Source organism: Sminthopsis crassicaudata, chromosome 1 (genome assembly GCF_048593235.1).
Source record: "Sminthopsis crassicaudata isolate SCR6 chromosome 1, ASM4859323v1, whole genome shotgun sequence".
In the NCBI taxonomy this organism is placed as follows: Eukaryota; Metazoa; Chordata; class Mammalia; order Dasyuromorphia; family Dasyuridae; genus Sminthopsis; species Sminthopsis crassicaudata.
The window spans coordinates 578227903-578245283 of NC_133617.1; the positions used below are offsets into that span (position 1 = coordinate 578227903).

At 37.6% G+C, this 17381-nt stretch overlaps 1 long non-coding RNA gene across 1 annotated transcript; it reads left to right on the forward strand.

The window, feature by feature from the left end:
* Window positions 1–217: 217 nt before the first annotated feature.
* LOC141555370 (uncharacterized) lies at window positions 218–11641 on the forward strand. The gene is made up of 3 exons (XR_012486173.1): window positions 218–366; window positions 791–943; window positions 11258–11641. It is a non-coding gene; the product is annotated as an uncharacterized LOC141555370 (long non-coding RNA).
* The last annotated feature ends 5740 nt before the right edge of the window (window positions 11642–17381 follow it).

Here is a 17381-nt window from a genome sequence, read left to right on the forward strand (position 1 = left end):
AAAGGGTTGAGTGACTCTAAGTCTATAAGGGTATGATATATAATGGAGGAGAGCTGTCCCTGATTCAGAGCATGCACAGGCATTCTGTAATTGTTTCCTGTCAGGCTTACTCTGTGATAAAGAAATATCTTTTCCTTGGCACTGAACCAGAACCAAGAGTGCATACAAAGGCTCCAATGGAGAAATTTGATCTCTTTCTTTGTCCCTAGAGAATCAGCTCAAACTCAAAGCAGTAGTTACAGACATTCTCCTCACCAAGATTGCTTCTGAATGTAATATTGCCAGTGGAAAAGTTACTCCCTTACCTCGAGGACACAAGGAAGTCTTGACTGCTGGGTTGATTTGATTCAGAGATAACTCTTACAGGTAAGGGCTGACTCTTTCCTAAGCTCAGCCACTGGGCCTCTGCAGCTTTTTGGAATTTTTGAAGCTCATTAGATTGTAGCCTGATTATTCCCGCTCAAATTCTCATTTACCTAAGAGAAAGGAAGAATATGGACAGAGTAAATTCATGCATTCCAGGCCCCATATAAAGGCCATTTGGGAAGAGGAGGCCCCTCGTGCTTTTTTCCCCTCTCTCCTGGGAGGCTAATTTAGTTATTGTCTTGTTAACCCCCAGGGAAGAGAGAGAGATTTTCTATGTTGGAGACTTTTGTAAGTACTTTTAGTTCCTGCTCAGAAGCCAGTTAAGAGGCTTTTCTTTATTACCCAGCAAGCTTGATAGGAAGCAGTCACAGAATATCTGGTTATACCCTGAGTCAAGGATGTTTTCCCTCTCTCCATGATACAGCATCCTATCACACATTTCCAGAAGAAATGACTTGTGTCCTCCTCCCTTTCCCGATGAAGGATTGACATCAGGGAGAGCATACAGAACATGATTTAAAGACTGGAACCCCATTGGCCAACCCCGGCACAAATGTGCTCCTAGGGAAGTCCAAAGGTAAGCAATGAACTGGATTTCAAAATGTCTTCTGGATGATGGCAAATTCTTGTCCCACCTTGTGTTGTCTAACTTTTGTCCTTTGGGGCATAAGGCAGGAATCCCTGAACTCTGGTAGCAGTTAGGACTATGGTTAATACTTATATTTTTAGTGCCCATTATAAAAACAAGGTGGGCCAGAAAATTGTCAAGATAATATACAGAAGTCATCCACACTGAGCAGCTATGGGAACAGAGAAAGACCAATAGTTAGTGGTGCTATTGAAGGGAACCCTGAAACTCTAAAACTCCTTGAAGGATAGATTCTCCTTGAATCCTGACCTCTGTAAAAGCTCCTGAGAGACAGGTACCAACCCCATTGGTAACACTCACTAATGATTAAGCTTCCTATTGAATTAAAGAGACTCATTCAATTCTATTCAAATTCAGCTCAAGCTATACCCAGCCCCATCAAGAACAACCCCCAGCGTAGCCAAGACTTATAAAAAGAGCCAATCTTAAACCTTCTCTTTGCAGAGGAGCCAATATGCTATGCCAAAGAAACTCTCTCTTGGGGCCATATTAGAAAACTCTGCTTGCTGGGAAGATATTCTCTTCCAGCTCTGCCCTCTCTTTATCCTCACCTATTTCCCTAACGAGACTTTATATCTTTCTGTCAGGACCTTACTTTATACCTTTGTGTTGGGACTTTGCCACTAAGGAATTTAGCCTTTCTATTCATGTATACCAAAGGCTGACTTCCCAATGCCTATAATAAATTTCTTTTTATCAGTCTAGCTTTTCAGGTTCGGAAGGATCTCTGTGCTGCCAGAAGGGGAGTTCCCAAAACTCCCTACCTATGCTGAGAATCCCTAGGAGATTTAGGGGAGCCAAACCTCTTCATTTGGTTCCCTGAATCTAATCTCATCATTTGGTTCCCTGACCACCCTAAATCTAGACCTCTTCACTATAAATTGAGTTCTATTGAGTTCTATTCCAACTATTCTGGAAAACTATTTGGAATTATGTAAGAAAATTTACTAAAATACTAAAAAAAAATTGGTTAGGATAATTGAAACCATCACTGGGTATATATATCTGAAAAACAAAAGGCAAAGACTTAGGGGGAAAAAAAATCTCCTAGGTGACAGTGGATAGAGTACTGGACCTGTAATCAGAAAGCCTTGAGTTCAAATCTAGTCTCAAACATTTACTAGCTATGTGACTCTGGGCAAGTCACTTTACTTTATCTTAATTTCCTCAACTTTTAGATGGGATTAATAAAAATTTTTCTCTGCAGGATTGTCATAAAAATAAAATGAATTTATATTTGTAAGCATATAGTGTCTGGCATAGAGCAGTTGCTATAGAAATGCTTGCTCCCTCTTATTTTGGTTCAGACCTATGAGTGTATCATTGAAACCTAGTTAAGAGGACTCAGTTGCACAAGGCACAGATAATGGTATTACTATAAAGAGGAAGAGCTTCAGATGATATTCTTCCTGCTTCTTCAGGCTCACCCTGGCATCTACAGGCTCTCAGATAATAAATATTTTATCTTTTCAAACTTTCCCATTTTTCAGAAGCATTTTTGGGGCTCACATAACTTACTGTCTGAAGATTTTTTAGTTTTAATCCCATGATTCTAAATGAATTTAATCTTCTTTTGTTGCCATTTGAGAGAATCTCTTAACTCTGTCCTTTGGGGAGATCATGAAAAGTACAGATTTTCCTTACTATAGCAACAATCCTTTGCTTGGGTAGTTCTCCCTACCTTCCCCTTGGCTTCTTTGCCAGCTTAAATAATTTTAACTCCTTTCATCTTTTCTCATAGGTCCCATTTTGGTTTGGAAAGTCTCGAGGTCAGTGGAGCCTTTTGAGCACAAGGCACATACTTTGATTTTTATCCTAAGTTGGAGGCAGTTAGCTCAGTTGGTTAGAATGTGGCGTCAGGGTTGATCCCCACATGGGCCTGTCAGTCTTATACAGTGTGAATATATACCCACAGACTCTACCCTTAACTCTAGCCAGCTGTCTTATAAATGGTAAGAATCTGAGGATGGCTCAGAACATTTGGAGAAAGAAGTCAAAGAAAATGTTTTGCATGTTAATGGTATGGTGTCAGCATCTCTATCCATATAAAAAGGTTTACTACCCATCCCTTGGAAATGAAGTATACCTCATTAATTGCTATTCTAGATTCCTGTCAATGGGGCACTGCATGGCTATGCCAGATGAAAAGATTCAGATCAAAACAACAACAAAATAATATTCTTAAACTGTTCTCTTTTATCTGACTGAGAAAACCACAACAAAAATTTGATTTGATTTTTTTAAACTCCCATAACAGTGGAATGAAGGAATGCAAAATAAAGAACACAGATGTAAGCCACTTTGATTTAATAATTGTAACTATTATTAAATTAAAATTGCTAAAATTACTAATTAGTTTAACAAATGAACATAATAATGACTTCATAATCCATTAATTTAACTGATCACAGTGATAAAAAGCAACCAAACTCTCTAAAGTATTATTCTATTAGAGGAAAAAGTAGTCAACTTTCTAAATTACTGGAGTCAAATAGGGATCATAGCCCTCACTACTTCTAATCGAATACTGCTGCCACCATTATTGTGCAAGACATTTTCTTGCCTCCCCTATTAATTCACTATTCCATCCCCTGCTACCTAGTTCCCAATCTCCAGCCTTTGGGTGGAGGATGATTAGTGAAATAGTACTTCATATCTGACCACTTGTCTTCAGCCTCCTCTGGAAAGAGGTAGGGCGTCTTCCATTTAGGGAGGAACATGCTCATGTCTGGTTGTACTTATTATCCCAGTGACTCTGAACCCCTATAGATCATCATTCAAACCCCCATTCTTATCCCCCTTAATGAAGCTCCTTATTCCCATAATCTCATGCACTCCCATCTCAAATTACACTTTCCACTGTGCCTTTTGGAATACCTGTTCCATAGGCAACAAACTTCTCTTCCTCTTCTGCTCATTCCATCTTTTAGTGACATAGCCTGCCTGACTACCCTTTCTAGTACCAACTGTACCTTTACTCATTCCATTCAGCTTACTGCTGCTCTCCCATGCAATTACCTCTGCATAGCACTTTCTCCTCTTTTTCTCATCCTCTCTCCTTGGTGAACTAGTTCAAATCTAAACTGGCTTTTTCTATTGAGTCCCCAATCCCCTTATCATACCAACAATTGCTTCCTCCCAAGACTCAGACTTAGTACATTATATTAAATGAAGGTGGAGAAAATTACACAATTTTTAGGTGGTTGACTACAAATTTATGTTACACAATCTCAAATAGGTTTTCACTGCTACTGGACTATCTCACTAAACCTCCCTTGTAAATTCATTATTGTACTCTTTGCAATAACTCTTCTAAACCAGTTCTCATGCTTCCTCAAAGTTCCCATGGCTCCTCCTCCTCCTCCCTTCTCAGCTGAGATCCTTATCTCATATTTTAAAGACAAAATTGAGACTATTTGCCATGAGTTTCCTCTTCTTTTCCTCATTTCTTATCACTCAGATCCCTTCTGCAAATTTTTCTTCCTTCACCCCTGTTTCAATGATGAAGTGGCCTTGCTCCTTACCAAGGCCAATACCTCTACCTATTCAAATAATTCCATCTTCTCTCTTCTGACAGATTGTCTCCCTGCCATCCGGCTCTGTCGCTTATTTTCTCTGGTTGTCTCCCATGCCTGTAATGTTCTACCTCCTAATCTCTATCTACTGGCTTACATTTGTTCCAACTAAAATCTCATAATCTATAGGAAACCTCCCCCACCCCCTCTTAATTCTAGTGACCTCCCTTTGTTGATCATTCTTATTTAACCTGTATAGAGTTTGAGGGGAGAAACTGCTTTTTTGCCTCTTTTTGTAATCCCAGCACTTATCACAGTGCCTGGCTCTTAGAAAACACATAATAAAGGTTCATTAACTGATTTATTTACTGCCTCAGAATAAGAAAGACCTGAGTTCAAATCATGTTTCAAACACTAACTGTATAACTCTAGGAAAATTACTTAACTTCTTCAGCCTTGATTTTCCTAACTCTAAAATGGGGATAATAATAGTCCTCTTTTTACAGTTTTGTTGTGAAAATCAAATGAAGTAATATATGTTAAAGTGACTCACAAACCACAAAGTACTATTTACATGCTGGCTATTATTATTATCGTTTTTGTTGTTCAGTTGTTTGCTAAATGTCTGACTCTTTGTGATGCCATTTGGGGTTTTCTTAGCAAAGATGTTGTAGTGTTTGGCTGTTTCCTACTCCAGCTCATTTTTACAGATAAGGAAACTGAGACAAACTTGTCCAGGGTCACACAACTAGTTAAATGTCTGGGACTGGATTTGAACCACCCTTATCATTATCATTATCAGTTAGGTAGAATTCATGTACTCTCTAGACCAAAGGGGGAAATATTATTGCCCCTAAACCCTAGGGATCAGCCTCTTAGCAAATAGAAAGTTCAAGCTAAGAATTGAGTAGATGGAGAATGGTGCTGATAGTAAAAACTAGCTATAATGAGCAAAACCAGAGTGAAAGGACATGAAAGGGAGGGGGAGAGAGAAAAGAGAGGAGATACGCACTTGTGAAGAATGAAAGGGGGATATAAACGAAAGAGGTTTTTCTTGCTATGAATTAATAGATGCAGTCTTTTGTATTTCAAAATGGCTCCTGGACACTTTTTCTACCAATAAATGAGAGTTTGTAAAGCTGAATGGGAAGTATATTGAAACTTCCTCATTTTAACCTCCCCTTCTCATGACTCCTCACTGGAGAGGGATGGAATGAATTCAGAATACAGCTCTAGTACAGTAATACTATGGAGGTTGCTAGTGCATTCGGCCTTTACCAGTGAATGTGCTTTTTGTGAGGTAGCTCCTTGAACAGTTTGGAGTGTTGAGCTTCCCTTCCTCAGTCCAAACTCAATAACCATTTAGTAAGGGCTGAAGTATCATGCTCTTCTCATATCTTCCTAATGTTACTCCATAATGCCAAGATTTATCCAACCACCAAAGAGCAATGCCACAATTCTCCAAACAATTTGATTCATTCTAACAATGCAAATTAGAAACAGCAATAACAGTATCAACCATAGTATACTGTGGCAATGACAAACGCTCTTTTTTCAATCAGCAGCTCTGCTTGATTTCCAGTGCTCAGGATATCCTATGCCCTTCAAGATATGCTAATCACCTGGAATCTTATCACCATACTGACTGGCTCAGTCTTTGATATTTGACACTTTCTCAACTCCCTGAGATGCCTCTCTTTTCTGATTGGAGGCTGGAACACTAAACTCCTCCCAAAGCTTTCCTTTATACAGCGCTCTGAACTGTCAGAATTTTCCAGGTAACTTCATTTTCCATTAGCAGCTCACCTTAGTTATGACTGTGGATTATTATAGTTTCCTCTCCCCATTAATCTCCACTTTTTTTTCAGCTTCCTTTTATGTGTTGTCTTTTCTGCTTTAGATTGTAAACTCCTTGAAAGAGAAAGAGTTCAAGGATGCCTCCATTGTCCATCTTTATAAAGATAAAGGGAATAAAATGTCCTGGGACAATCACAGGGGGAGTCTCTCTCTTAGTCATTGCTGGCCAGAGTCTTCCTTAATAGGTTGACCCTATATCTAGAGACAGGTCATCTACCTGAGAGCCAGTATGGCTTCAGAAGGGGCTGAGGGACAGTCATTATGCTGTTTACTACCTGACAACTTCAGGAAAAATTCCAGGAACAAAACAGAGGTCTGTATACAACATTTGTAGATCTGACCAAGGCCTTTGATGCTCTCAGTCATGAGGGCTTATGGAAAATTATGTCAAAATTCATTTGCCCAGAGAAGTTCATCACGATGAACTTCTTGGTCAATTTCACGATGGTATTCTTGGCCGGGCTCTGGACAATGGACAATGTTCTCGAGCTTTCCCAGTCACTGATGGAGTGTGAGCTTGCTCCCATGCTTTTTAGCATGATGTTTTCAGCCATGTTGTCAAACGCCTTCAAGGAGGACAAATATGGAATCAAAATCAACTTCCACTTAAGGCACATATTTCATCTTGAAAAGACTACAAGGCAAAATTAAAGTGGAGGAAGTATTGATGGGTTACTTTCCTTTGCAAAATTTGATTGTGCACTCAATGCAGCTTCCAAGTAGAGATGCAACAAAGTATGGATTTGTGATACAGATTAAATTTGTGCACTGCTTTTAAACATATTTCTATATTTGTCATGTTGTATGAGAAAAATCAGGCCAAAAAGGAAAAAAATGGGAAAGAAAAAAAAGGTGAAAATACTATGCTACAATCCATATTCCGTCTCCATAGTTCTCTCTCTCTGGATTGGAATGGTGTTTTCTAATCCATGTCTATTGGAATTGTGTTGAATCACCCTAATAAGTGGGAAATCTTGCTTAAAATTTAAAAAACAAAACGAAGTATCAAAACATTTTTTTAAAAAATAGCAATTACATATATTTCTAGAGAGGGAAAAATTTTTCAAAAGAGTTCCCCAATTTGTAACACTTCCTTGTGATAACTAACTCTGGTAAGCTTGAAATAACTCTGTTAAGCCTAGTTCAACATAATGGCTGCTAAGGTCCAAGTGATTCTTTCTACTATGGCTTTAGGATATTTGTTTTAGACAAAATGCTATTAGTTAATTCCAAGCCCCCAGTTAGGGAAGGGGGAAGGAAAAAGAATACACATTTATATAATGCCTACTATGTGTCAGTCACTATGTTATGTGCTTTTTATAAATGTTATCTTATTTTATCCTTACAACAACCTTGTGAAGTAAGTGCTATTATCAGCATTTTACAACTGAGGAAACTGAGACAATAGAGGTTAAATTTCTTACCAAGAGTCATATAGCTATTAAGTGTCTGATACTGGATTTGAACTCCAGGCCTGATACTCCATTCACTGTGTCATTAGTTGCCTCTAAAGTTAGGGAGAATTATTAAGGGGGATTGTGTTTTCAAACTTTTCATTTCTATATATTTGCAGTTTGTCCCTGGCCTATTTGTAGTTAAATACTACACAGTGTATTGGAGCTATTTGGCTAGTGAAACAGCATATTATATATATGTTATAGTATCTCTGGATTGACAGTGTCAAGAGGAAAAGGGGGGGAAAGAGCTAATCCCTTCCTCGGTGCCTCCTGTAGCCTGGATCTTCTGCTGAGATGCTTATAAAGCTAATCCCTCTCCTTGACATCTCCCTATTCTGCCACAACTCAGTCCTACTTTTGTTCCGTTAAAGTATGCTAGAAAACTAGATGCCCCAATTTTTATAATTCCTCCATCTTTTCAACTTGACAATTTATAGATTTTGGAGACATAACCCAAGTTTCCCAGCTTTTTGGAAGAGAGACTTTCTGTCTATTGTCATTTCACTTAATTCAATGAGCTTCAAAAATTTTTCATATTTCAGACTAACTCTTTTGATTGATTGATTGAAACTTCCCAGAGAAGGCCTTGTCTTTTCCTTCCAGATTATCTTCAGGTCCAGAGACATTCTGTAAGCCTGAAGTTCTCTAAGGTCTCCCTGGAGAGCTGAATTTTTGCTGTTTCTTTAACTATTGTTTATTTTTTAAGTGTGGAAGAGGAGAGAAATCAGATCTTCCCAACCTCATTCAATTCTATGCCATTCCCTGGCTAAAAAGTACTCCCTTCCTTTTTTCTTCTTCTTGAGTACCATAAATATAAAAATACAAACACTTAGCATGAAGAGAGAAAAAAATGAAACTAGAAACCACATAATTTTGGAACGTAATGTTCTCTTGACTTGTTGAATATTTGAGGAACTTGTTCGATATTTGAGTGGAATTATGCTGTGACTTACAAGGAACAAAAGGCACGTAGGGGCCAAGGCAAATCTTACCAAAGCCTTTTACTCTCTGACATTTTTAAATAGGACTCAAACATTGATGCTGCCTCCACTTTCCAAGACCTTCCACAACATTCCCAATTTGGGTAGTCATGGGAGAAGATTTTTTAAAGAAAACCTAGTACTAACTTAATACATTCAATCTTTTTATAAATAAATAAAATTCATTTCCCCCTTTTGATTCCACAAAAAAGGAGCCTTTCATTTAGAGCATACTTTTTAAAATTTATAACTCTCATAACACATAAGATAGCTAATTTAACTAATACTCTACAATGTTAGGGAAAAGAGTTATTATTTATTATAAATTATTATATTATACCATTAATATATAATTATATTGCCAACATATTAATATGCACAATATGTGTTATATATTACATATTATATATTATATTATTTTAAATATTATATATATATATATTTTTATACTAACAACAGAAGTGTTTCAATGGTAATGACAGTGGCTGAAACTCTGGGGAGTGCTTAGAGTTTGGTCAGTCATCAAGGCACCGAGGGTATTCACTGCATTCTGGACCATTGTCAATCATCTTGATTTTATTTTGTCTGAGAGTGAGGTTGATGACTTTGTGCAGCTCTGCCTCATTTAAATCCTATTTAGGTATGAGTGAAGACATCATCTTGTGATGTCATTAGTCCTCTTCAAAAACTAAGAACAGCAACATTAACAGCTAAGGATGAGAGTATCATATAGAGAGTGAACCTGAACTAAGTAAAACTTGAAAGAAGATAAGAATTTTAAGAGACTGTTATTCTCTTTGTTGATTATCTCCAATTTTATCTTTCCTATATCTTGATTTACACAGCAGTTTGCATATTGGTTCCTCTATTAGACTGTAAGCCTTCAAGGGGAAGGATTGTCTTTTGCTTTTCTTGGTATCCCCAACACTCAGCATGGCACCTGGCATGTGCTCCCTCATCCTCTCAGCTTCCAAGGCTACCTCCCACTTATACCTTCCCTGTTTCCCTCCCTAGCTGTTAGTTATTTCTTCTTCAAATTACCTTATATTTACTTATCTGGATATAGATGGTATCCTTTCAATGGAAGGAAAGAAACAAGCATTTATTGCTATGTTTCAGGGACTGTGCTAATTTTTTTCCTGCAAATTTTATCTCACTTGATACTCACACCAATCCTGAAAGATAGGTGCTGTTATTATTTTCATTTTATAACAGAGTAAATTGAGGCATACAGAGATAAATGACTTACCAGTGTCACATGTCTAGGATGTGTTTGAAGATGGATTTAACTTTGTTTTTCTTGACTCAAGGCCTAGTGCTCCATACATTGTCTCAAGGAATTTTTCTTTCTATCTTCAGTACCTAGTATTCAGTAGGAGCTTAATGTATTAAATTGAATTAAAACAAAATGATTTTTTAAAATATCTATTAGAAGAAATCAACAATAGATGATGTGAAAAAATATTAAGTCTATTCCTGAGTCACTTAAAGGTCATCTAGTCTTGTTCACTTATTTTATAAAATAAATAAACCCAACATGAAATGACTTGTTTAAAGTCATTTACATAATAATTATTGGAGTCAAGATTCAAATCCAAGTCCTTTGATTCCACATCCATTGAACTTTTCATAGATAGTACATCATCTCAGGATGCTATCAGCTTCCTATATGGTTAAGTTTGAGAACACACCAGGTAGACCCTTTACCTCTAACTATGATTCTACTCTTCAACATGTCATATGAAATATGCTTGCCAAAAATGTTTTCCACTGTCTCGGAGCTTATTCACTCCAAATAAAATAGAACTTCCCTACCCATTATGAAATCTTCTAAATTCTTCCATCTATGTATGATGTTGTGTTGATTAATAGGGTATCATAGCATAGTGAACAGAGAGATAGTCTCAGAGGGAAGAAGCCTGGATTCAAGTCCTGACACCAGCTGTGTGATCCTGGGCTAATCACTTGATTTCTCAGTGCTCTGGGCAACTCATTAAGACTATAAATTGCAAAGAAGGTGATGACTTGTATTAGTAGAGAGAGTTCCTCATACCAGTGAAATTATAAGTCCCTATTATGCTAATTACATCAAACATTTGGGTTATTGTTGAGTCTCTTAAATATAAATATAAATATAAAGTCACTCAAAAATATTCAGCCTTACTTTCCACATAGAAAAAACTGAATGGGAAAATGGGGAAAATGTCTATTGCCAAGTATGTAATTGAATGGATCATCCATCAGTGCATATATCTTGAATAGCTATTGTAGATGGACAATGAACTAGATGCAAAATTCAATAGGAAAAGAGATTGGATTGACTTGTATTTAAAAAGTTTTAAAATTCTTTCAAGAACCTATACATTACTTCTTGAGAAAAAAAATTCAATGTTTTATAAAAACCAATAGTTTTTGTTTTGTTTTGTTTTTTAGTGACGTCATATGGTTATGAATAATGGAATGCCAGCTTCGGGAGAATGAAAATTATGGGTCACCCAAAAGGCAACAGAGATCTTTATGAGTATAGTCAACAGACTCTAACATATTACAAATGAATCAGGGTAAATAATAACCTCAAGGAGATAGATGCATGACTAGAAAAAGAATAGGCTAGATAAGTTTCTGGAGTGTGAGACAGCAGGTGGGCAGTCTATAGACTACATTGTCATCCAGGTAATGTGAAGAGATCAAGAGGGGCCAGCCTATGGAGGACTGGATATCATCCTATAAGAACGTGAACCAAAATTACACATGATGAAAAGATTTGTCACATGAATATGGAAATATCCCCCTGAAGGAGGGAGGGAAAAATTTGGAACAGAAGGCTTTGCAAAAGTGAATGTTGAAAGCTATCTTTGCATGTATTTGAGAAAATAAAATACTATTTTTTAAAAAAGAAAATTGTTCTGGGGCACTGAGAGGTTAAAAAAAAGATTTGTCACAATCAGCATGGCTGAAGGGAATAGACTCATTAAGAAGACCCACTGAAGTATTAAAATACTGAATGAAGAAGCAAGACCAAGTTTTACAACCAATAGGTCAAGTGTCCTTCAAGTTTTTGAGGCAAGATGCTCAAAAAGGGAATAGTGTCTATGGTATGGTTGGCAGGCACTAGTATCTAGTAACAGGCTGAGATCCTTTTCCCTTATCTATAGACCCAGAGAAATTATTCCATCCTGTGAATAAGCTCAAAAATAGAATTGATTTTGTAACACCCAGGCCAAGATCCCACCTACAAGATAACACTACTCTACTCTGATTTAAAACTGGGCAAGACTGGCTGATTTTCAATTGGTAAGATTTGATCCTTGTTATGAATGAATGAATAAATCAACAATAAATGAAAATTTAGAGTAATCCTGCCCATTCCCTACCTATTCCCTTGGTCGGTGCTGCCACACTGTGAGAATATGGGTAGATGATCCCTGAGCTAAGAAGGGACTGTTTATTAGAGATAAATGGTTAACTTCCAATCCTTCATGTGAGACTGCTAGGATGAACTTTGACACATAAATTCAAAGTCTAGAGGCAGAGGAAGCAGAATAATAAGGTGCAGGTGACCACTTCTGCTAACTAGTCAGGGCCAGGCCCTTTAGGCTTTGCACAAACAGAGAAACTTCATGGGAAACCTTCATGGGAAACTGCAGAGATCAACATTCTCTGGGAACAACAACAACTAAGGTCTCTTTAAAGCTTGCATAGCACTTTACAAATATTATGTCATTTTATCCTCACCACTACCCAGTGAAGTATGTGACATTATTATCCTGGTTTCAGAAATAAGGAAATTAAGGCTGCAAAAATATTAAGGGATTTTTCTAACACAGCTGTTAATTGTCTGTGACAGAATTTGAACTTAGTCCTTCTTGATTTTAAGTCTCAATCCATGTTGTTGTTCATCCTTCATTTTTTGAAGAGAATTAATGATATTGTGAGTGATGTCTTGACTCATGCTAAAACTGGATTAAATGAAGCAGAATTCCACAAAGTTGTTAACCTCATTCTTCCAGACTTACCGAAGTCCAGGGACAAGACAAAACTAAAATGACTGGCAATGACCTGGGATACAGTGGGAAATCTTTAATGTTTGACCAAGCTCTAAGCATAGCACAGAGCCTGCTTAAGTGGCCTTCATGGGCATTGGAACAAATAGGTATTATTCTCCCATTTCACCAGGCAAAGTCTTCACATGCTTGGATAGACACTCCCTTAACTCACCAATGGCTTTGAGATCCATTGACTACTCTCAACCCAGTTTAGCCTGCTTGGGTGTTATAGCTCCTTAGAGCCACAGGTAAGAAGAGTTGGGTAGCATGGGGACACCAAAAGACAATGAGCAGCACTGAAAAGGGCTTTGAAAGCCCTCACATCAGAGGTGTTAGTCCTTCCTAAGCACTACACAAATCCCATATCATCCACCGTGCTGTGGAAAATGAAATAAGAAAATGAAACACGCTAGATCCTCTAGTACAGGAAGCCAATGAAAGGAAGATGTAAGAGAGAGGTGGAGGAAAATAATTAGAGAAGATGATTCAATAATATTTCTTTGTATGTTACTTTATATAAGTGTTACAGCATTTAATGAAGATCACTATTCTCTCACATTGGAAAAAAGTCATTTCCTTGTGCCATTGACTCAGAAAGGAGAAATCAAGGACTACACAATTTTAAACCAACTTAATTTAAGCTTAGAGGTTTTTTTAACAGTAAAGTTTTTAAAAGTTTTTTAACAGTAAAAGTCATGTTGGATTTTTCACAATCATCATATATGGTGATTAGTTCCACGAATAAAAGTAAGCCAAGAGCCACATCTGTCTGGCTTGTGTATTAAAAGTTATTAAAAATTCAAATTCAATTTGAATAGGGGCAATAATTAAAATAGTTGCCATTGATATGGGACTCTAAAGTTTGCAGAGCATTTATTTAAATCTGAAAGTATCCTCAGAGGATATCTATTCTAATTCCCTCCCTTTTATAGATGAGGAAGCTGAGGTCTTAAGAAACCACATCACTTAAAGGCCTCATTTCTAAAACATATACAGAATTGACTCTAATTTATAAGAAATCAAACCATTCTCCAATTGATAAATGGTCAAAGTAAATGAACAGACAATTCTCAGACAAAGAAATTGAAACTATTTCCACTCATATAAAAGAGTGTTCCAAATCACTATTGATCAGAGAAATGCAAATTAAGATAGTTCTGAGATACCACTACACACCTGTCAGATTGGCTAAAATGACAGGAAAAAATAATGACGAATATTGGAGGGGATGCGGGAAAACGGGGACACTGATACATTGCTGGTGGAGTTGTGAAAGAATCCAACCATTTTAGAGAGCAATCTGGAATTATGCCCAAAAAGTTATCAAAATGTGCATACCCTTTGACCCAGCATTGCTGCTATTGGGATTATATCCCAAGGAAATACTAAAAAAGGGAAAGGGACCTGTATGTGCCAAAATGTTTGTGGCAGCCCTTTTTGTAGTGGCTAGAAACTGGAAAATGAATGGATGCCCATCAATTGGAGAATGGTTGGGTAAATTATAGTATATGAATGTTATGGAATATTATTGTTCTGTAAGAAATGACCAGCAGGAGGAATACAGAGAGGCTTGGAGAGACTTACATCAATTGAAACTGAGTGAAATGAGCAGAACCAGGAGATCATTATACACTTCAACAACAATACTGTATGAGGATGTATTCTGATGGAAGTGAATATCTTTGACAAAGAGAAGATCTAATTCAGGTCCGATTGATCAATGATGGGCAGAATCAGCCACACCCAGAAAAGGAACACTGGAAAATGAGTGTAAACTGCGCTTTTGTTTTTTTTTCCCCAGGTTATTTTTACCTTCTGAATCCAATTCTTCCTGTGCAACAAGAGAATTGTTTGGTTCTGCACACATATATTGTATCTAGGATATACTATAACATAATTAACATGTATAAAATTGCTTGCCATCTAGGGGAGGGGGTGGAGGGAGGAAAGAGAAAAGTCAGAACATAAGTGAGTGCAAGGGATAATATTGTAAAAAATTACCCATGCATATGTAGTATCAATAAAAATAATAATAATAATAATAAAAGAAACCATATCACTTCCCAAAGGTCACATAAATAACCAGTAGGAGTAGAAAGAATGGAAATCTAGGTCCTTTAACTCTCAATTCATGGCTGTTTTCCAAAGTATCACATCACATTTAATTCTTAGTAGTAACACTTGGAAGTAAGCACTACAATTATTATTATCTTACAAATGTGAAAACTTATGCTCGATGGGTTGCCACTTATCTAAGGACCCTTAGCTATTGAATGTCCCTTCTAGGAAAGATTATTGAATGTCTCTTCTAGGAAAGAGGCTGACCCACTTATCCACTTTGAGCAGAGATAACAAATACCAAGCGTGGCAGATATACAAATGTTGTAAGCACACTCTGTGCAGTTTACTACCCATGACTTCATTCTCCAACTTTCCCCATGCATTAGCTCCATACAACAAGTTGGAAATGAGATCCTCGGATCCCACTCTTTTGTGTTCCTATTAATAGTACTTGGGATCAATTCCTGTTTTGGACTGTCATGGCAAATTGCCTATTAGTCTGGTTGGGACCATGAAAGTCTGGCTTTTTTTTTTAAATTTATAGCAATATCCAGCTTTTTTTTTCTGAAAAGATAATTGATTAAATGATATCTTCTAGCTCAAAACATGCATAAAGCGTGAAATAACTAAGAGTTAAAGTATTCTTAGACTTCTTTCTCTCGTCTTAACTGCTCCATGGATTTGACTATCATGTGGTATTGATAGCCTCTCTCTGAATATGGATCTGGGCATTTCCCCGACTGATCCTGGTGGTCTGTGAATCAGTTCAAGTTCTGAATCATATCAGTCACCTTCTCTCTCAAGCTCTAGCACTCTTTCTGGGATCTGGATCATTGTCAAAGGGTGTGTACAAGGGCATTCCAGGATCAGCCAGTACCAGCTCTAGAATTAATTATCAAACATTCAGTATAAACATAAATTCTGAAACCAGCAAATATTACAAATCAGGACTTGATTTGTTGTTTTCTTCATTGTCTGGATTTAAGAAAGTGATGGAGAGAATGTTAATAATTCAGATTAAACTTTAAAAATGTGTCATGCCTTTTTGGAAAGCCAATGATTAAACATTTACCACACCATTTGGATAAGTATGTTGTGCCCATGTTAATACCTGGATATCTTAGAATCAGCTGGAGTCAGGATAAGCAAAAGTCTTTATTCTTGGTCTTTTGGGGTCACCATCAGGGGATTAGATTTAGGAATCTACACACCTCCTTCCTCTCTCTCCACTGCCCAAGCATAATCCTACCTGTCCTACTCCACCCTCTCATCTCTCTCTTTTCCTTCTTTGTCCACACCCACCAACTTAGCCAGCACAGAGTAATTGGGAAGGGTCATTCTCCAAGCATATGTTAATAGAGAATTGTCCAATTGGTAATTAGCCTTAAGTGCTAGGTTATCTCTGTTAAGTGCATCTGCTCAGTTCTAGCCCTTTACATCTCCCACTTTCTTTTGTTTTAGAACACAGGTGGCTACGCCATCCCTGACTTCTCAGGGAGGTGAGAACCCCAAAAAGGAGGTGATCACGCTCTCCCTGACATCTCAGTAATGGAGGTGAAAACACTGAAAAGGAGGTGATCACGCCCCCCCCCCCGACTTTTAAGGAAGGGAGATGAAAAGCACCAAAGGGAAGTGGGGAATGCTAGTGGGTTTCTGGGCTGAAGGATCTTATTAGAGACAAACCCATGCACAAACCTATCAGTATGGGAGGTATTATACAAGCACATAGCAATAATGCACAGGCTATTAGTGATGACTCTCCCCACAGTCAGTGCAGGCTCAATGTGGTGTAACAAACATGAATTGTACATGCAAGTAGTGATATAATAAACAATATAAATCAACATGGTCTTGTAAAAGATTTCCAGAAGTCCTAGAAGGAGGGTATGTAAACATCAACCACACATGCGCCTTCTTCAGCAGCCAATCTATTGTCCATTGCTTCACGTGTCAGGGAATCCAATGATCCCCACAAGTTTTTGAAGTCCTGCAACAGTCTTTTTATATGATAGGAATCCAATGATTCCTACAGGTTTTGAAGTCCTGCAACAGTCTTATGTCTCAGAGAATCCAATTATTCCTGAGGGTTTTCAAGTCCTACAACAGTCTTATCATGTCTCAGAGAATCCAATGATTCCTGAGAGTTTTGAAGTCCTACAACAATCTTTCATGTCGCAGGGATTCCAATGATTCCTGAGGTTTTTAAGTCCAACCACACAATAGTTCTTTGGTCTTTTCCTTCATTTCAAGGGTCTGCTCTGTCTCTCTTCGACGGATAAGGCGAATATGGTTCATCGGCACCCATCTGATTCCTTCTCCATCTGTGGACATACAACCAAACCCTCTCCCCCAAGCAGTTAACCTATCTGGTCCCTTCCATTCACCACTTTCTGGGTCTCTCCACATGACCTGGCGATTATCTAAAGACAGTGGAACTGCTCGCACTGGAC